Consider the following 22,780-nt stretch of genomic DNA (forward strand, 5'->3'; position numbering starts at 1 on the left):
CAAATCATGTGGAACCCATCGACCCAACTTGTAACTGCTCCTAAGTTGATGGAGGTGCTGCCGAATGGTTTCTCTACTTACACTGAACTGTAGTCCCAGTTCGTCACGTCTGGCCATTGTTCGCCTCAATTGCTGCCTGAAGATCTTCATTTTGTACATTTGTTGGTCTTCCGGCACGTAGTACGTCTTCGAGTGTTTCGTCACCGTCCTTGAACGTATTAAACCACCGCTGCACTGTTATGACACCCTCCACAAAGGCCTAGCATATCTTCCGTTCTGATGCAGGGGGTTTGACCCCAGTTTGAACGCATACACGACCTTATGACACTCTGTGGAGGGCCCATGTTCATTCTGTCCTTACGCAAGTTTACGGTGTAACTGAACTGCAACAACCAGATAGTATGTTGGATACACCCACACCAACAACTGACCTTCGCCTTATCTCCTTTCGCATTCAACTGACGGTGTGAGGGCCAATTGAACATAGATCTCCACAAAAAGTGACAGAACTTTCTTTGTTACCTTTATAAAACCTCTTCCTAAGAACAGTTTAAATATACAGTAAAATATGATAAAAGAATATTCACAAACGAAGAAGAAATTAAATTAGTGAAATACATAAAGAATTATCTAAAATGAATTGTGGACTCACTAAGAAAGGAGTAAGAGATTAAAAGAATTAGAGATTATTAAAAGGCTACAGCAAGAAGACGTAAACAACAGTTGTTTTTAAGCGTGAGAACATATGAACAATATTTAATTAAATTTCTTGTGTTACGAACTATCAACTTATGTTTCGGTGTGTATTCTTTCTTTAAATATTTTTAAAGTTTACGCCTATTTACAATATTTCCGACCAAATCGAAACAAAAAATCCCATGTGCCTCTTTGTGGTCATACAGCTAAACCCCATGGTACCGGGTGCGATTAGTGGTGCTGCATCAACTGGATGTATGTTGATGCGGCGTTGAGGTTTAAGTGTCACCTTGGCGCAAATAGGAGTGTTAAACGAACGAAACCAATTTGCTCAAACAAACAAAACAGTGTTACGTAGATATAGCATCAAAACAGTTACTGCGGCAGAAATGTCCTGGGCGTGTCAACCTTCAAAGTTAAAAGAACTGAGAACTACAATGCTACGTTCGTCAGTAGTCTAAGGCTGAAGCTACTCATTTTCGTCGTCTCAACCAACTACTGGATTCCATGAAGAAAAAGCCTGAAACGTGCGATGCGAAGAATTAGTGAATTGCTGCACCGCCCAGTCGTCAGGGAATTTCTTCAATGACTAGAAGTGATAATCAGTGGGAGTGAAGTAAGGAGAATACGGTAGGTGAAGAAAGGTTTCATAATGCAGATCGTGGACAGTCTAACCCGTCCATTGAGGGCGTGCATTGAAGTGAACCTTACAACATTGTCTGTCGACCATTATTGCTGGTGACTTGTGGACACGTTAACAGTGCACTTCACAGATATACATTGTTACGACCCGCAGTGATGGTTTCACTTCGAAGACATTGTGCTACCATAGATGTTAATGGTAGCAACAAAACCTTTTGGTGTTGGAGGAATGGTTTTGGAATCCATCCTGGACGTTGATCACGATCCAAAACTGTTCTGACCTTTTATGATTGTAGCAGATCCATTTTCAATAAAAGTGACAATGCAGACAGCAGATCTTTCCTGTACACTCAGAGAATTTTATAACTTCATAGGGTGGTCCTTGTTGAATTGGTGTCAACTCTTGTGCGAACCATGAGTCCTACTTGTTGCGCAGATCTTATAAACGACTGTTGTGGTGTATATCTATTTCTTTTCAGTAGCACGAAAAGTTTTGAAAGTCTGTTTCCATTGTTCCTTAGGATCTCAGGAGGAAGGAAAGAGAGTATGTATAGAGAGGCAGACCTGAGTGTATTGACTCTGTGTTTATGTTACAACGTTGGGGAGGCCTTTGCCTAGCGTCTGCTTGAAAAAATGACCATTATGCTGTTGGTCGGTAAGGCAGTGGCGGCGCTACAGGGGAGCGAGAAGTGACCGCGACCCCAATATTTTTCTCGCCCCTGCTTCTCTATGTAAAACCGATGAAGACTCATATGTACAACCGGTAATAATAATATTCAAAGCGAAACAAGTGTGATTGCTTCGCCTCCAGTTTTTTCTTGCCCCCTACTATTACGAGCCTAGCGCCGATAATGGTCACAGGCACGAAATTTTATACCAACGGCGTATGGTGTGTTCATTCACTATTACTGCCCCAAATTCACTCTTGAGGTTTCTCGCGGCTTAATATGTAAAATATCCCAGTTTAAAGTACTAAAAGAAAATTACTCGCAATGTGTGGTCGCCATGGTGCACCCGCAACCAATGTGCCCCATCGAGTTGAAAGGTGTGACGCGAACTTTTACCTATTGTAAGAAAGTAATTATGGTTTTGTTATGACTATTATTTTATCCCAGTTGCTGTATTTCACATACTTGTACAGTATTTCATTGTCTCAGTTATTTTAGTTTCTATCACCATATTTTTGTCGGTTATTGGAACAAAACAAAAACTGAAGAACGTTCATGACTGTTGCAGTATTTGTTTCGAAAAAATTACGGGAAATTAATTACAAGTCACTTAAATGTGTGGTGACCAGTAATATAGCATTTATCTCTGGTGCGAGAAGTCCTTGAATCGATTTCTAGCAGAAGAGTTTGTTGTGAATGACAATGTGTCCCTGGGTTTTCTTGGGGTTTTCCCGTTTCCTATGATTGTTTTTCCACCAACTATCTAATAATCATTAACTTACATTAATCATCAATCTTCTTTATCTTAACGGAAATAAGCGTGGGGCGTGAAACTAGCAATTTTACTTAATATTTCATTTTATATGGTGTCCAAACTTACTCTAAGGCTGGCCGCATATTGGCAGAGGAACGCTACAAGCCGCAACAGAAAGGCAGGAGAGGATGCGCAGAGGGATAGACATGAGTATATTGACTATGTATCTCACAAGGAACGGACATGAACCTGTTATCCGGACATCTGAAGTAAACCTGTCCATTCGATAAACATAATAAAGATATGTTCATGCACAAAGGAAGGTGCCATGGACAACGGAGTTAGTCCCTTAGGCCCATTAACCCTGTTATAGAAAGAAAATCATAGATTTGCCGTGAAATATCTATTGCATCAACACTGTTCATTGGAAAGTCATGGTTTATAGTTCATTCTTTCAGCATAAAGTAAGCTTTCCAGAGGTGCTATTGGGGGTCCATAACTATTCAAACAGGGAACATTGGGAGAATGTCGGGAAAATTCCCTCCAGAAATCCCTCTCATCAACTTTGTACCCCTCTGAGAGGCCCCGGGTAAAAAGCACACAATCCAAATGTATCTCGAAAAATACTGTAAGGGATAAAGAATGCGAGTACAAAGTTTTGTATTCATATACAGAATAGGTATGAGGGGAAAGCATGTATTGATATACAAGCTTTTCCCTCATATCTATTCCATCTATCAAATAGAACAGTGACTTTCCAATGAACAGTGTTGATATAATATCTATTTCACTGTGAGTCGACGATTTTCTTTATACTATCGGTGTTAATGGGCCCCATGGACTTACTCCGTTGTCCATGGCACCTAATGTTTTGTGCATGAAGATATCTTTGTTATGTTTATCGAATGGATTAGGTTTGATTAGTCACAACGTTGAGGAGGCCTTTGTCCAGCACAGTCCTTTGTTCGAGTAAATATACGATACGATGCCTTGTTGAATTGCTCACTGTAAGAGCCTCAGATCAGATGTCTTTTTAGTCAATATAAGGCCGACCTGAAAGTGAAGAAACAATATATATAGCTCAAGTACGATGCCTGCCTATAGTGGAATTGTAGGAATAATCCTGGGTTCAGAAGTTGCTACCGAACCTCAAAATGCCCTCTTACTGCTGACAAAATCAGTCGCCAAGGTCATTTTCAGCTACATAGTTCAGTGAACTGGCTTTTTAACGTTGAAAAAATCAAGACATCATAGATGGAAAGACTTAGTACATCGTAACAAATTAGATTTGCACTGTTAACGATTCCTTCATGAATCAGCTGATGTTTGCAATTAAGCAGACGCAAATATCATATTTGAAAATATGAGCACAATAGTCCTGATAATAAAGTTTAATCGTACCATTCTGTACGTCATGCTAATTGATGTCTTTACCTGTACTATCAATTACCTCCCTGACGAAAATCAATGTCGCTATCTACGCTTTTGCAATTTGTGGAATTAAAACTCGTGTTACATTAATAAACCCTTGAATAATGACGTCATTGACAATTTCTATAGATTTCACAGTGAGCATCTTCCTTGCCCTATGTGTGAAGTTCCAGTCTTGGAAGAAGAGAAAGAATGCAAATCAAAGCCTTTTTGAACATATATGAACATTGGGAGCAGTGGCTTATTTAAGGGAGGGGCTTCCGGGCTTAAGCCCCTCCCGAAATTTTATTTACTATTTTAAAATAACTTTATCTTGCAGAATTTTCACATTTCCAGGAATAAAGTTAGCAAAGTCCTCCCCGAAACAAAATCGTAAATACGCCACTGATTGGGAGGAAAGTTCTATGTAGGTTCTACAAAGGCATTTAAGAAGAAACGAATGAAAGAGACAATTTAGACGTTACGAATGAAAGAGACATTTTTAAAAAGTATTTTTCCGTTCCTTTTCAGCGAGTCTATATGAACCGTTTGTATGCTAAATGGTGTAAGTCCAAAATGGATTTTTTTTTTTTTTTAAGGAGAGAAATTTGAAGTTCAATATCTTATGAGAAATTCAAGTTTTTTTTTTTTTTTTTTTTTTTTTTTGTGATTACAACTAAAAAGATAATTATGAGGTTTCTTTTCTAATGCTGATAGTGAATAACATTCTCTTCATGCGATTTACGTGAGATTTTGGAGTTCAAAGTTCTCTCTTTCAAGAAAAAAATAGTTTATTAGTTAACATCAGTTTACGTAACCTACTAATTTAGTGTGGAATCTTGATCACGTGCACTTCCACTGCGGATTGACCCAATGTCCTCTGCGCGAGTAAATTAAACATTTCCCCGCGGAAAACTCAAAGCAAATTTATTACCAAAAGCCTAAGTTTACCACTCTTGGAGCAAAATAAGTATTTTAGACAAAATCCACAGCCTAGATATTACACTAATCCAACTAACGTTGTATTCATTCGCTGCTGGGAGAACGATGTGAACCTACACACACCTTACTTTCATCCTTTTCAATTATGTTGATGTTCATTTTGATCTTTCACTCGTGTCTTTGATCAGACACATTCGTTTTGTACCGTAACTGTAGATAGCAACATACGTTCCTTGAGTTTATACTACAGGTAATATTGTCTTTTTGAGAACAAACATGCCTTGTTCGGAAACAACTTCTCAAACGCGAGAAAATAATTTTATATTTAGTTAACGTGTAAATCTGATAAGCACATTCGAACACTCGATTCAGAAGTTGCTCCAGGCAAATTTCTCTATGAATGAAAGGAGTATATTACGTCAGAACGAAGGCTGCTTTAAATAAGACAAGGAAGCTGGAGTGGTATTAATAATCAGACCTAACTAATCACTCGAGAACGTAAGTCAGGTGCCTATGGACCTGCAAAACATGTTTTAGTAATTTCGATGCCAAAATCTTGTGGTGCAACGACATTGCGCAAATTTTTCTAAAGATAAGATCGTTGATAGTCTCTGTAATCTATGACTTATTAACGAGGAGCAGAAAGTGCTGTAATTACGCAAATTTCCACCGCGACGTTGCCAAAAACATGATTCAGGAAATTGTGAAATTTTGCACTAAAATAAAATGTATAAATGCTATTCCTTTGTGAGATATACTAGTATTGCATTATAATATTTACAAAGCAAAATATGTATTTTCAGAACATTTCACGTTTACAGCTTGAATCCTGGAATTTAAATCCTACCGCTTTTAAAGTTACGTGGCTTCTCATGGTTTATCTGTGAAATCCTAAACCCTGAAAAACTGACTTCTGCTTGTCTTTGGGTCTTTGAAATTCCTTTCACTATCGACGTCATTTCCATTGCAGTTTCCGTTTGGATCTCTAGCAAATCAGAAATCACCGTATAAATATCGGGAGCAAGGAAGTGAAATTGATTATTGTAGTGTCTGAAAACCTTCTGGTCCATTTGTTGTTCGACGCAGCCCGGATGGTGAAGGACAGTTACTAAGATACGTGGTAGACACACCTGAAATATGTAAACAAATACTTGTTTGTGATTGGCCAAAACTGGGAAATATCAACAAATCTTTATGTCTGATTAGTCGAATGCCTGTCCACGATATTTAAAGGGAACTTCTAGAAATATATATACCCTATATATATATATATATATATATATATATATATATATATATATATATATATATATATATATATATATATATATATATATATATATATTTACAGTTTTAATCTTACAAGCAATCTTACAGTTAGACACGATATAGAAAATTATTGACTGGGTCATATTCCCTGGCCCCCTCACTAACGTCGCCTGTGCACACACATAATAGCAATAATTGAAAAAAGCTATTGTCATCCGTTACCTAGTATTTTTCCCCCTAAAAAGACATGCGTTTTGGTGACTGTTTTTATTAGTCGAGATGCTTATTGTAAATGGCAATGTTGCACAATATTTTTTGCGCAATTTCCAATTTTGTTGCCTGCTCATTAAGGCTTTATCTGTGTCAACAAATCAGGGAGTGAAAGCTCGCGCAATTTCAGTGCACCCAAATCTTGTATCAATTTATGTGGCGCGGCCTGTACCATCAGCAGCTGTAGGATGCCGCCCCAAAAAAAGATTTATTTGAATTTTTAAAATACAATTTCCCCATGGTTTATTGATGATGTTCGTACATGCCAGAAAAAAACAGCGCTAATTGTCGCAATTTCAAGACAGTGTGTGGTCTCGTTTGTTACATACATGTAAATGAATCAAGTGAAGATTGTCTCTTCATTTGAGTAGTAGTAGATTTTGAGTTTAACGTCCCTTTTCAGCAGCGAGGCTATATGAGACGTGGACCTACTGATTAACGTGGAATCCGAACCACATGAGCTCCCTTCGGGAATCGAACCCGGGTCTCCCGCGCCAAAGTCTCTTCATTTGAAAGTAGAACAGCAACTCACTGTATATGTACACCACTGAAGGATTTTGAACATTGTAGAGGGCAATTTGAGTGCATCACTCATACCAACATCACCCATTGGTGGCTTTGCTCATAGAAATAAGCAATCTAAGAACTTGCATTTGTTATCAAATTTACGATTTACTGCTATAGCATTAATACATATGTTTCATAACTATAAAAGAAAAAAAAAACAACAACTTTTATTTGTAAATGTACAGAGTGATTCTTTTAAAACTCACGGATTTCATTTTGACTTAGAATTTCTAACTGAAGTCCGATTTTCATGTGGTTTGTGGCAAATGATCAACGAAAGATGGGGGATATATGGGACTATGTTTACTAGTTTAAATTCATCCGTGTTAATATCGATCACGCCTCAAGAAAACCAGCAAATTTTCGCCATTGTATCTTACAATTGGAACGAGGTGTGGTGCGGTGCGAGATTTTTTTTTCGTTAGATGGCAACCTCACCAAGGCCAAGAAGAAGCAGGAAACTGGGCAGTGATGCTAGTTTGAGAGAAATTTACCGCGGCGTAGGGAGATTTAGCAAAGAATTTTTGAAGAAAAGAAAAAGGGAGATTTTACGAATATGAGATAACATGTAGGGAAATTTAGCTTTTCAACAAATGTTATGTTACTGAGCACTGCGGAAGTATGTCGAAAGACGGTGGCATTCTTTCCAGAATCCCACATACAAACTTTTATTATTATTATTATTATTATTATTATTATTATTATTATTATTATTATTATTATTATTATTATTATTACTGGCAGAAATGTATTGAACAATGTTGTTGCCAACGTAGAAATAAACGAAACAGTACAAATTCTTAAAAACATTAAATTCTCTATTCTCGTCGACAAGAGTACGGGCGTATATAGGCCCTACTGAAAAATATCCATGTGTTTGGATGAGATACGTTTCTCCACTTAATGGACGCGTCAGAACAGAACTTTTAGAATCTTTACGCATAGCTGATTTTTCTGCATTAGTTTTTATATAATGCCTTCAAAGAATGCCTAAGATCCAAAGACGTTCCTCTGAATAATATATTAGGAATTAAAAGTGATGGAGCTAATGTAATGATAGGGACAAAAAATTTTTTTCACTAAGCTTCAAGAGAATGTTCAAAATGTTTTGTTAATGAAATGTATTCCCATTCTGCAGCATTAGCTGAGAGCAAGGTATGTTCAAAATTGTCGAGATCACCAGATCTTCGAAAAATGAAATGAAATCTTTGAGTTTTACGTCCCACGGTTATGCCGGTTAGGCTAAAGGAGACGGTGATTATGAGAAATGAATGAAATGGTGGAATGAAGAAAGTGGGAGGAAACGGGAGAACCCCGAGAAAACCCACGCACACGGTGTTTGTCCACCACAAAGTTCACTTGGCGGGAGCAGGGTTTGAACCCGGGACTCCATGCACCAGAGGTGAACGCTCTACAACTGAGCCACCGCGGCCCCAACCAGATCTTCGAGCGGTACGTGTAGGGTAGTGCTAACAGAAGTAATAACTGAAAATCAAAAGCACAAATGTATGTTGTGGAGATATGAACACAGTATAATAATCAATAGATTTGCAATAATTTTTGAGCATTCCTGAGGGAAATTTTAACTTGAGGACCTAGCATCACTGAAACTGGGCCGCTGTATTGGAAATTATGTTGTACTGTTCAGTGTGTGAGTATGATCAGGGCACAGTGAGAATAGTGTATTCTTCGGAACAACACGAGTTTGTCGTTAAAAGTTTTGGAGAACGGAATCTGTTGTTGCTATGCAAAGGGCATTCGGAAACAAATTTGCTTTACGTTCTGCCCCAGATAGGAACATAATGTGGTGGCTAGTAAATAAATTGGAAGAAACAGGATCGCTTTTAAGTGAGACAGGGACACATCGGACCCTGCAGACGGCTGTTGTGGAGGATGTCAGTTATTGACTCTTTAGGTCGCCCACGAAATTTCTGCATCGTTTGTGGCAAGAAACCGGCTATAGCTATCCACATGTGATCTATGGGTGTTACTACTAACAATTAATTTGTATTCTGCAATTTCGCTTAAAAAATCCAAAACCTCATTCTAATTGTAAGGTATACTGGCGAAAATTTGCTGTTTTTCTTGAGGCGTGATCGATATTAACACGCGCCGGATGAGTACACATAGTCCCATAAATCTCCCATCCTTCCTTGATCATTTACCACAAACCGCATAAAAATCTGACTTCAATTAGAAATTCTAGACCCAAATCCATGAGTTTTAAAAGAATTACCCTGTATAAAGGTAACCAAGAAAAGTTAGTTGCTTTTTCACCCACCACCTTTGAACATCGATATTTCACCTAAGACATAACTGGACGATTAAAAATAGTCCCCATCAGCATCGATGACCTTCTGCCAACATTCTAGAAGGCCATGGATTTCATCGCGCAGAAATTGGTGGGCCGTGAAGCGAAGAAAGTATCATGTGCATTTTGCACATCTACTAGGGATTTGAACTGGCGTCCTCTAAGAAGATTGTCCAAGGAATGAAACAGGTGATGATCGGACGGTGCAATGTCGGAGGGGAATGCTGGATGCAATAGTATTTCCCATCCAAGGCGTAGAGTGGTGTCCTGGGTCATCCTAATCGAGCGTTGTCCTGTAACAATAGGATTCCTTTGCGATTCAGAAGTGCTGGCACCAGAGTTTTGAGTTTTTCTTAAACACGGCTCAACTGCTGACAGTACACAGTTGCATTGACGCTCTGACCAGCTGGTAGTAGTTCCCGATACACGATGCCGTGAGCAGTCCACTAAACACACAGGAAGACCTTATTCTGGTGGAGTGCTGATTTCGGCTATTTTGAAGCCGGTTCATGGGATGCTAATCAATGATGACGACGCTGTGGACCTTCGTATAGGACCCACTTCTCATCACATGTCAACATCTTGTCCAGAAATGGCTCCTTCCTCAGACGAGACAGCAAAGAAACACATGTGTCTGCTCGCGTTGCCTTCTGGCCCGGAGCCATATCATGTGGAACCCATCGACTCAACTTGTAATGCTTCCCAAGTTGATGGAGGTGCCGAATGGTTTCTCCCTCACACTGAATTGTAGTCCCAGCTCCTCACATATCTGTCAACTATTAGCCTCAATTGCTGCCTGAAGATGTTCATTTTGTACATATGTTGGTCTTCCGGCACGAAGTGCGTCTTCGACTGTTTCGTCACCGTCCTTGAACGTGTTAAACCACCGCTGCACTGTCCGCGTAGTCACGACACCCTCATCAAAGACCTGGCACATCTTCCGTCCCGCTGCAGCGGCGTCTGACCCCACTTTGAACTCGTACAGCATACACGGCTTTATGACGATCTGTGGAGGCCCCATATTCATTCTGTCCTTACACAAGTTCATGGTGTAACTGAACTGCCACAAGCATTTAGTATGTTGGATATACCCACACCAACAACTGACCGCCTTATCTCCATTCGCATTCAACTCGCGGTTTGAGGGCCAATTGAACAAAGATCACAAAAGCCAGAGAACTTACTTGGTTATCGTAAGACGGGGTTATTTTGCACACGATTTAAGGAATTTTAAAGAAAATCGCATGTAACTTACAAACATAATGATTTTTAATATTGTACTTTAAACATATAATAGCTAGATATATGTGGAAAACATTCGTGCAAGTTCATTAGTAAACATTCAGTATGACCATAGTAATTGAAATACAAACCCCATAGTTGAGGTTACTTTGCACAACTTACGAAAAAGTATGTTCAACATACGAATATAATGTTTCTGTGCAATGTTTTTCCTTCAGGATTTATACATTTTACTTTCTACACAAAACTGCATACAGTTTACAAATATTGATATTAGAATGAGGGTACTGGTATCGATACTTAGTATGAATTACCAATATTTGTAAAGAAAATTATGTATTTTCTGGTACCGGCACAGGAACCACATTCTAATAGTTTAGCATACGGTCCACAAAAATGCCAATTCAGGAACAAAAAAAAAAAAAAAAATCCCGCGAACTGATTTGCCTTTCTTATTCCTTATGTCCAAGAATGTCATTCCATTCGTAATTAGTGGAATATTTACGGGGTTTGGGACTTTCGAGCTGAAGTCTACCCAAATTATAGGATTTCTTTTTTAAAAATCTAATGTTAGTCATTCCTATGCGTATAAGCTTCAACCCCCCAACCCCCCACCCAAAAGTCTAGTTATTTCTAAAAAAAAAAAAAAAAAAAAAAAAAACGAAGCCTTTGTGAGTGAAGTCCCTCTCAAACTATTTTTCTAGATCCGCCACTGTTCGTAATTTATTTTCCACCAAGAAGTTCATTCCAACATCTTCCTAAATAGGAAATTTACCTAAACTTAGAATGCAGGAGGTTCCAGTCGTAATAATTTTCCACCTAAGAGGTATTTTGGGGACCTGTGCAACGTAACCCCGGTTAGAGGCTGAAACCCCATTCTTCCAGTTTTGCTTTTTTATGACTTTAAAACGTTTCGCACTTCAATTTCAATTATCGCATCAAAGTCCCATTATACACAGTAGTATTCTACGAAAATGACTTAACTTTGACGGAAATTCTTGTAGGTGATATCTTTCAAATTTTGTCGACCTTTACAGTGACTGCTTTCCACACCTCTACAACAGCGAACCCTCCAGGTAATTAGAACTGATGTTAACCGCTAACATTATACCCAAAATACAGTTAGATGTTCTATCTTACGGTGGCAGTTGAAACTTTCTCTTTACAGTTCATGGTTTTACCGACAGAGGACTGTGAAACTTTTCATATTTTGTGCAAAGTAACCCCTGATGTGCAAAGTAATCCCTTATTACGGTACCTGTATATTTATAAGAAAAAGGGAAACGAAAAACATCAGTCATGCCAAGCAATGAAGTCAGACTCATTGTGCCGCAACCTTACTTGTGGTTCTGTATAGAATTGGGCCGACTACTTCTTTATCTATCTATCCATATACTGTAATATAACAATGAAAGTGACTATGTTTGTGACTTAAAAACTCTTGAACCACCCGACCGATCTCGATCAAATTTTCAACATAGATTAGGTTCGGACCTGGAATGGTTAATATTTCACTTTGATTGTGCAGCTTGAAGGAGTTGACTAACACGACATATTGCTATTTAAAAAAAAAATAAATAAAAAATAAAAATAACCCAGCGAAGCGGGTAATTGACGCTAGTTGATTATAAATAATTATTGAACAGTTTCTGTAAAGTCCCTGACAATTGCCTCTAACACTAGGTTCCATACATGTTATAAAACTTGTTTTGAAAAATTAAGGTGAGTAGTACCGTCATCACATGCCCACTAAATCATTACTAAGATAAGATGTTTTGCCCGCCGAATCATCTGAGATTTCTTATATTCAGTGCGAACGGACTTGATGCATATATTGTCATTTTCGCTTTTGGAAGTCTGTTCGATTGTAAAGTTTCCCATCCTCGAAAAGAATATATTTATTCCAATTTTTGGCGAAATGCTACAGAAGACGTTTGAACTTCATGACTTTCATCCATTTTGAGGAAATGGCATGGGTTCTACCGATAAGTTAACAACCAAAGTTGCTACGAAGCACATAGGTTATTAATATTTTTAAAGTATTTACCGTCCTAACACTGTTTGGTACCTGACTATTTCGATGAATTCTCTCCTTTAATTTGTTTTTGTCTCGTGTGTCCTTATATTTTATGAACAACCTATCTTAAGCTGGTAGCCTATCGTCCCCTAGTCTGGATAGTCCGATACATAAGCGACCTGTCAATTCATTAGGATTCGAAAGATCTCGGAGGATGGTCATCAATTTTATGAAGTGCTATTGCAGCCAGCATTTTTCGTAGTTTCTCGTTCCGCCCCGGCACATCACACAGCATTACTCAACATGCGACATCACTGTTCTTTAGATATAAGTGCGATTTGAAGTTTCGCCATTTTAAGCTTTGACTTTGCGTTTGAACATTAATATGGTAAATATGATCATTGCATTAAACAATTTGGTATCTGATACCTATGATAAAAATGCTTGTTCCTTATGTTAGAGCATGCCTTTTAACCACTCAAAATGAAACCTTACATATGGTGAAATTGTCTGACCGGAATAGGTATAGTAAATTTCGCTAATTATCTACAAAGTAATATTACCTGTGATCAGATTATTTAATTAACGAAAGACATTGGAGCTAGCTGCAAAATTATTCTATATTACACATAGTATCTACATATAAATTTAACAGTTTTCAATGTTGTAAATGAAATAATACACATTATTTCGATTCAATTTTTAATCGATATGAATGTATTACATTAGTACCAAAATGACTTTTTGTTACGCTACCTTTGACACTTCAGAACGAAAATATGATACCTAAAAACATGATTTTGTGGTAAACAAGAATTCGTAATTTCTTAGCGTAAAGCGGGATAAAATCGGGTTAAAAAATTCAATGTAAGAACACTACTTTCCATGGCAAATACAATTAATTACTTTTTATTTCACCATAATTTCCACTTATCAATCATCATGACATGAGCTCATGCATGACTATATTAATATATATATATATATATATATATATATATATATATATATATATATATATATATATATATATATATATATATATATATATATATATATATATATATATATAGAAAATTAACCATCGAGTCAATCCATTCTGTGATCAAGCATATGCCGTTCGACCATCTCCAAAAAATCTAATTTTTTTCATGAATGTTTATCCTATATCAGGGCACTTCAAAACCACAATTAATTAATTTTTACAACATCCCATGGCGAGACAGGGGCTGGCGCCATTTTGCGTTTTTTCGATTTTAGGCGTTTAGGTTGTTTTGAATATCTCAACATGCATTTGTCGTACCAAATTGAAAATTGCTGCACGTCTCCAACTCGTGCAGAGCTAACACTTTGATCTCTTAACATTTTTCCCTAAAACCACTTGAAGGGCGAAATCAAGGTCTGCAGTAGCAACATTTTTGGAGATTGAAAACATGTTTGGGAAGAGGAAACAACTGACGTAGAGGTCTGAATTTGTGTGTGAATGTAGTCCGGGGATATAAGTTAATGGGTAATTCCTCAGTATTTTTAACATTTGAGTCCCTTGAGAATTTTAAGAAGCATATTAAGCGTATGTTCTTGATTCTTTTTTTCCTGGACGGGATATATGGTTACCTACAAAACACATTGCAAGTAATTTTATTTAAAATATATTTTGGTATTTTTATGAAAGGCAAGACATTAATATATCATGACCGTCCCCTGTCCCATGACTTAATTTTCAAGTAATTACAAATGTCTCCTGTACAGCAATCCTTGAGTTCGCAAAATGATTTATTCTTTATAAATACTGGTTCAAGTTGCTTGTTTACTTTATTCCTTGCAGTCTTAAATATTTTTTTATAGTTTAAGCTTTTATCGCTTGTTTTCTGTCCCCAACAAATGATGTCAAAACCGTCCCTTCATTTATTTTTCAATCAAGTGCTTCTAGTTGGTGTTGATAACAGTGGAAAACACATCACGTGAGAAGCTAAGATGGCAGCGTGTAAGGTAGACATGTAAACTCGTGTGAAAGAAGTGGCTGTTTTGAGGTAAGTAGAAACTTATTTTGGAAATTGCATGCGTGTTTGTACTTCTGTCAAGACTGTTTTAAGTGTTTTCACAGTAAAATTTAGTACGCTTATGCAGCTTTTTTTCGTGAAATTGTTCTTTGTAGTGGTAACTATTGGCGTAGCAAAAACGAAGTGTGAACTTAAATATATACGAGAGTTTTATGCTAAAATGGAAGTTTTTGTCACGACCGTCCTCATCAAGACCGTCCACTGTTCTGACAAGCAATGATGGGGACGGTCCTGACTATTAATGGACGGTCCTGACTTTGGTTTAAAGTTTGGATGAGAGAAATACAACGCACCGATATAAAGATGAAATTAAAGATGAAAACACGTGTAACACTGTTCATTTACTTCCAACTGAGACAATAGATACATTTCGTAGCAGGGGCACCCGAAGAAAATTTTCTAGGGGCCCATCTCCATGTTTGCTATATTATGTCTTGTATTTCTGGTATTTAGGATACGTGGTTGCTATATTACGTACTAGCAGCGTTCACCCCGCTTCGCTGCGGTCACCCTGGAACGCAATAAACTTTGTTACTTAGATAATTTTTACTTTTTCGCTTTCAAGTGATATGATAAAAACCATAGAAGATTGGAGTAAATGTTAACATTATATCGCCTGTCATTTATGTTAACCCGCCGAGTGACACGGTCATGTGGGTTGCATATAAATACGGTTAGATTTAGCTATGATGAGCTAACAAAGGATTTGTACGTTATGGACACTTGAATGGTCAATTATCTCAAGACACTGGTAATTGAAAATTAAAGTGATATGATAAAAACCATCTAGGGTCCAAATCTTAATAACCCCCCAAAAATGAAAGAAATTGGTTCAGCCGTATTAGCGTGATGAGCTAACAAAGGATTTGTACGTTCTCTTTTATATATATAGATACATTTTCGTGAGCGGGGGGAGGGGGACACCATGCCCCCACTTTTGGGCGCCCATGTTTTCGTAGTACTTGCTTTCAATTATTAGAATGGTGTTGGGGGTTCCAGTTTTGATTTCCAGTGGGAGAGTATTTGAACGATTACGTTGGTTCGAACTCCGGAAGTTCCACATCTCATATAACCTCGCTGCTAAAAGAGACGCTTAAGTCAAATCCAGCCAAAATTTATGGCCAAGTGCGTAGATTCAAAGGTAGATAAAAAGTGACTTGGATAATCATACAATTATGTGGTTGCGCTTATTAGTTCAGTGTCTCACTCTTTAAACAAGTCCTGAGTTTCATGCAGTAAAATAATGTAACAAACTGCCCACATTGATATTTACATTAAACAACGTACTTAATTAATTATTTTCCGTATTTCTCTGGAAATAACTAGCCTTTGAATGTTCGCCTGACTTGTGATTGCAAATCACACGACAATTTGAAATATTCTTTGATACCGAAACGGTTCCTTTTCACTATTTTTCAGGTATCTAAGCTCAAAAACAAATCTTGCATTGATCAGTTATTAAGATTCTTCGTAATATGTGCTTATAATTATCATGGCTGACAAAAGCGATTCAAGTTTGAAAAATGTGAAAGAGAATTATGGTATCAAGCGTAAATTGAAACAACTGTCCGAGAGGGAGAAACACTTTCGACGCGAGAAAGAACGCATAAAGAAAAGGAAGCAACGAGATAAAATCAAACAAAATCCAGCAGAACTTGCCGCTCAAAGGGAATATGGAAGAAAACGAAGTGCACGTAGAAGGGAAACTGGTAAATCGAAGAAGATAAGTGATATGACAGAATAAGAAGCAAGAATCCAAAGGAAGAATCCAAAGGAATGACGGGAGTCTCAAAAGCGTTGTAGTGAACAACACAAACAAATTTTGAAAACTGAGATGTTGCTTGTGCAGAATACTCCTCCTGATTCACCAATCGACCAGAGGGATGTTTCCTCACATGAGTTATCGGAACTCATTTCGAACACTGATAATCGGGTTTCTGCACCAACGTCATAATGTAGTTCTACTGATGTGCCGTTAGCGTCAAGTACTCCAATCAATGTAGCACCAGCTTGCATAAATACTAAACATGTAAAAAGGGAAGAAAGAAAATAAGGAAGAGACAGGTCTATGACATACAGAAAATTCAAGGAATCACAGAAGCAGATTCGAAAATTGAGTGCGTCAGTTGAAAAGTGGAAAAAAAAAAAAAGATACTATAGGCTCGCTGAAAGTATTGCGAAGAAGCATTGTTCTCCATCCCCAATGACGAAAGTGAAACAAATATTGTCTAAGGCACAGAAGCTGTTAGAAAAACGCTAGAATACAGTGAAACTATCTTCAGTCAGCTGAAGAAAAGCCCTAGCACTTCCTTGAAATCAGGACAGCAGTTGGCACGAAATTTGGATGTTCCACTGCTAAAGCGATATCGATACTTGTCATCAGTTGTCCCAACTACTTCCAGGTATCTGCTTCACAAATACGGAAATATTTTTGGAACTTATGATGTGAGACAGAGACGAAATGAAAAGAAATATGAAAAAGACAGAGTTCTTATAACTCGTTTCCTTGAAGATGATTTGCATTCACAAATTTTATCGGGAAAGAAAGATAAAATAACTAATTCAAAAGTAAAGAAACAAAAGAGATATTTGTTAGATACAATAAGAAATCTCCACAAAAGGTTTTGCAGTACAGTCAAGAAATGCTCCTTGTCATATTCTTCTGCTATGAAGCCTTCCTGGATAGTCAGGAGAGAAGTACGAGATAGATCAACGTGCAGTGTTGCCACAGTCCTATCTCTGAAGTGGGCTGAAAAATAGTACCAAATTGAAAGAAAAAGGGCTGAATTCATTATTTTATAATAGTGTAATACACGGATCTATAACACGAAACCAAAAGAGGTGAAGTTCTAGAACACTCCCACCCCTCTCTTCCAAGAGAGCAAATCAACAAGTGCTCTTTTTAAAAGTTACTTTCTAAAACAATCCAAATAGGAGGAACCCGAACAACCTTGGAAGTAGATGAAACTTTTCTCGCACGTAGGAAGTATAACAGAGACCGCAAATTAAAAGGGAAAACAGTTATCATCTTCGGTACGTATTGTAATGAAACCAAAGGCTCCTCTATTTCAAAATGACCAGTAAACCAAAAAAAAAGTATTATTGAAATATATGAAAAACTATAAAACTATACCAACGTAAAGCATTCAGAAATCAATCATCTCCGAGTTCGTGTGTAAACAGTACGTTATAATAAAATATTAAAATATAAATTATTGCACCTTATTCTCGCTTATTTCATGACCAAAGAAGGATAATAGACTGTAAGAAGAATATAAGGTAAGTTAACTGACATTTGTAAAAAATATAAAACCGGTCCAGGGTCCTAGAACCTTCCATGAAAGACATCAAAAGAAAGAGATGTAGGAAAAGTGTTACGGACACTTTTGAAAATGTGATATGTATTTGTTAAATGGTGCTGAATTGGGTAGATGTGTACCATTTTTTTCACAAAAGGGGCTGAAAATGCCAGCGTGGTACCAACGGGCCGACGAATGACAAAAAGGGCTGAATTTGGTACAATTGTACCAAGTGCGGCAACAGTGTCAACGTGTCTCTGTAAACGATGTGAACATTTCAAATTTATGGTTAGAGAGTTGCATAATCTGTTGCTTGTTCCAAACCCAGAAGTGAAGAAATTAGTACAACCACTTAAATGTGATTCAGAATCTTTTCACTGCATGTACAATATTTGCACAAATTGTGAATCAAATAAACTGACAATAGAAGACTCTGAACTGGAAAGTAAATCAATAACCTACAACCAACGATTGTCAAAGAAGATAAATCGGTTTTCCACTACAGGAGAGTCGAAAACGTTTCGTTGTATTACGAAAGAAAATGTAGCTTCTACAGTCAAATAGCTTGTAAATGATGTAAATAAGGAATTATCTTTATATACAAAGCACAGCTACAACATTTTCCACCAAACCAACACGTTTCAAATGTTGCTGAAGAACATGCAGCCTAACGAAGTGGCTATTGTGATTTTTTTTTCTTAAAGAGAGAATTACAGCTGCAAATATGCTTCTGAAATTCAAGCTGCTTATTTTGGTTAATCGAAACCTCAATTGACTCTTCTTACCGGTGTGTGTTGTTATAAAGGCGCGGAAGAAATCTTGCATAAAAAGTCTTTCTGTACTATTTCTGAAAACTTACAGCATGATCCAAGCGCCATATGGGCCCATCTAAAACCAATTTTGAATAATATAAATCACATGTGGCCCCATGTTCAAGTGTTGCACGTACGCTCCGATGGACCTCTCTCTCAGTATCGAAATAGGAAATGCCTGTATCTTCTTCCAATTATTGCCAAGGAATTCGGATTCCAAAAAGTTTTATGGACTTTTCCAAAGCAGGTCATGGCAAGAGTGTTGCTGACGGGGTAGGTGGACTTGTAAAACGTACTGCCGATAAAGCAGTTGCCTCTGGCAAAGATATCCTCAACGCAAACGACTTCCTTTGCAGTATCGAGCACGTTAATGTTGTGTCTTTCATAGTGTCCAGTGAATCTATTGCTCGAGTTGATAAATTTCTAAAAAATGTACAAGTTCCACCGATTTCAAAAATCCTATCTGTGCATCAAGTTGTTTGGTCTGCAAGAGGGAACGAAAACTTTCTGAATCTCAGAACATTAACTTCCCTCGATTGTGCACTTACAGAAACTTGCAACCACTTTCCTCTGACTGATCCTTTGGTTTCTCATCGGGCACATGAGTCTAATCTAAAATCGACCAATCAAAACCCACACCGAGGAAGGAAATGGGATGAAACCAATGAGGATGTTTTTCGTAATAATGAATTTGTTGACACCCCTGCGTGTGAAAAAGTTGAGGATTGCGTAACTTCAAGAGCCGCAACGCATCTATCCGACTCTCAAGGTAAGTTAGTTCTCAGTTCATTACTCGTTTCTATTAATCCATTATCGGTTAGGAGAAAATATTGAGTTGAACTTATTTTATAGGTCCGGGCTATGTGGCACATTAGTCAATAGGTTTGTCTCAATTTGAACGGACAAAGGAAAGAAAGTGAATGAATAAGAGGTGGAAAGATTGTTCTAGATTATAATAATATAGCATACAATCATCTTCCTGAGAGATATAAGTTCTATCAGTAATGTTAACTCGTGCCGGCATTGAATCTCTGGGGCTCGAATGGCAAATTACAGTTTTAACTATTGATTTACGGAGTTTTAACTTCTTAAGTTTCCTTTAAAAAAGGAAGAAGATAGAACTTTACTTAATAATCAATTCCATTGTGCTTATGTTATACTAGACTTCATTCTCAACGATCCTTGAGATGTCCAATGCAATTCATAGTTTCGTGCAAAGTTATGACGTCTTGTTTAAACCAGGACAAAAATATAAAATCTTCAACAAAAGTTAAAATTAATATATAACTGTGCGCGCAATATTTGTAACATTTGATCTTGTGTGACTAATTGAATTAGATTAAACCTTTTTTTTTTTACCTTTTCGGTTCAACAAGACTAAATTTAGATGATTGGATACTTGTTATGTATGATGATACTTGCTATCCAGGAACAATCACTGAATTTCTTCATGATGGTGTTAGAACCAAAGTTATGTATCCCAGCACTACAGATCCAAAAAAGTACAAATGGCCAATGACTCTGATGAGTGTGTGTATTCCTTCAAAGACATTATTAAGAAATTGAATCCACCAGTTTCAACAACCAGAAAAGGAAGATTTGCTTTGTTTCCAGATATTTAAGAATTTCTTAGTAATTGCACTTATCAATATTAGTTGCTTGAATGTATAACATACTGAATGTAATATTAGTTTGAATACTAACTAGCATGTGAAAAATATAAAGAGTTTTAGCATACATTTAACTTTTTAACTGAACATTTTTATAACAAAAATAATGAAATATATTCTAAAATAACTTTGAAGAAAGTAGTGTTAGAAGTATATTTAAAGATATATTCTTAGGTACATTTCAAGAAGTATATTCCTTACATGATTCAAGTGACAGCACTGTGGTAACTGCAATATACAGGAAATATAAATTTCCGTCGTATAGCATGGAATCTATAATTTATTTGATACTTCCTAAACCCACGTGTCGTTTCCGTCAAAACCATCTTCCTATGTTACGTCCTGTCTGTAAGTCGCAATGACCGTCCCTTGCAAGTCAAGACCTTCCCTCTTGAACAAATGAATCATAACTTTGTAAAATAGTGTAAGAGCTAAAACCTGATATGCTTCAACCATAGTGTTGTCAGTGTACACCTAAATAATATTGATAATATTAAAATCTTTTGAAATTATTTTCTACCACAGTAAAAATTAACTTTTTAAAGAGTTCTTTTGAGGAAAATGAAGGAATCTAGGAGTTAATAATGCACTTCACTAATTTTATCGTTACTCATTACGACCTAAATTGAAAGCTTGAATCTGTGTAAGGTATTTACATCCGTAATAGTTCAGAACATCGTTTTAAAACACTGCAAAAAATAAGAGATACGGTCTTGACATTTTTTTCTACTATTGTAGTAATTTAAGGTCATATCACTGTTAACAGTGAGACAATTTCGTTGCTTCTTCGCAAGATAATTGCAGACATATGGCCCTATCTTAAAAACATAATGACTTTACATACACATTAAGTTCAAAAATGAGTTTTAATGAAGCCAAATTAAAAAAAATAGCGAGGAATTACCCTAATACACAAAAATTTACACACTTGTAGCTGCTCCCAAAGGCCTGAAAAAATCGTAAAGTTGGGGAATTATGCCAATTTAGCATATTTCACGGTCCAATATCTCCACTGGACCTGGATGAAAAAAATCTGAAATTTTGAGAATAGTTAGTCCTTTAGTATATCATAACACACAACAAAGCGCGTTTCGTGTTTTTGAGCAGAAAGGGGTCAAAGTATTAAGTAACGACGTTTACATTCTGCAGTCGTTTTTAGAGCGAGTAAGTGCTTATTGACTTGAGAATGTAGATCAAACGAAAGGATGACAGTCTCCTGCATGAGTTGACAGTTAAAACAAGAATAAACATGATTGAGTATCATTGATATAGCAAGCAGCAAGAGCAAGGAGTACTTATGGACTTTTTGTCAAGGGTGCATTTTGACTTTCCTAGCCTTCTGCTGATAGCGGCATTCTTCACCAATGCTGCTGTGGGTGTGATAAGGCAGTGTCACAACTAGAGGAAAGAAACGAGCTTGAGATCCTTGACTGGACTAACCATTCATCCTACTTTATTTTACTTCACAACAAATTTCCAGTAGATTTTATAAACAAAACACCTCTTAGAGTATGACGTCATTACTTAATTCTTTGACCCTGTTCTGCTCAAAAACACACAACGTGCCTTTGTTGCGTATTATGGTATACTAAAGGACTAACTATTCCCAAAATTTCAGATTTTTTTATCCAGTCCCATTGGAGATATTGGACAGCGAAATGTGCTAAATTTGCAACTTTTCGATTTTTTTCAGACCTTTGGGAGCAGCTACAGGTCTGTAAATTTTTGTGTATTAACTTATGATCCCGGACTACTTGCAAACACAAATTCAGACCTCTACGTCAGTTATTTCCTCTTCCGAAACATGTTTTCAATGTCCAAAAAGGATTTTATGAACAAAACACCTCGTAGAGTATGACGTCATTACTTAATACTTTGACCCTCTTCTGCTCAAAAACACAAAGCGGGCTTTGTTGTGTGTTATGGTATACTAAAGGACTAACTATTCCCAAAATTTCAGATTCTTTAAATCCAGGCCCATTGGAGATATTGGAGAGTGAAATATGCTAATTTTGCATAATTCCCCAACTTTACGATTTTTTTCCAGGTTTTTGGGAGTAGCTGCAGGTCTGTAAATTTTTGTATATTAACTTTTAACCCCGGACTACATGCACACACAAATTCAGACCTCTATGTCAGTTGTTTCCTCTT

Source organism: Thermobia domestica, chromosome 13 (genome assembly GCF_964235325.1).
Source record: "Thermobia domestica chromosome 13, izTheDome1.hap1.1, whole genome shotgun sequence".
In the NCBI taxonomy this organism is placed as follows: Eukaryota; Metazoa; Arthropoda; class Insecta; order Zygentoma; family Lepismatidae; genus Thermobia; species Thermobia domestica.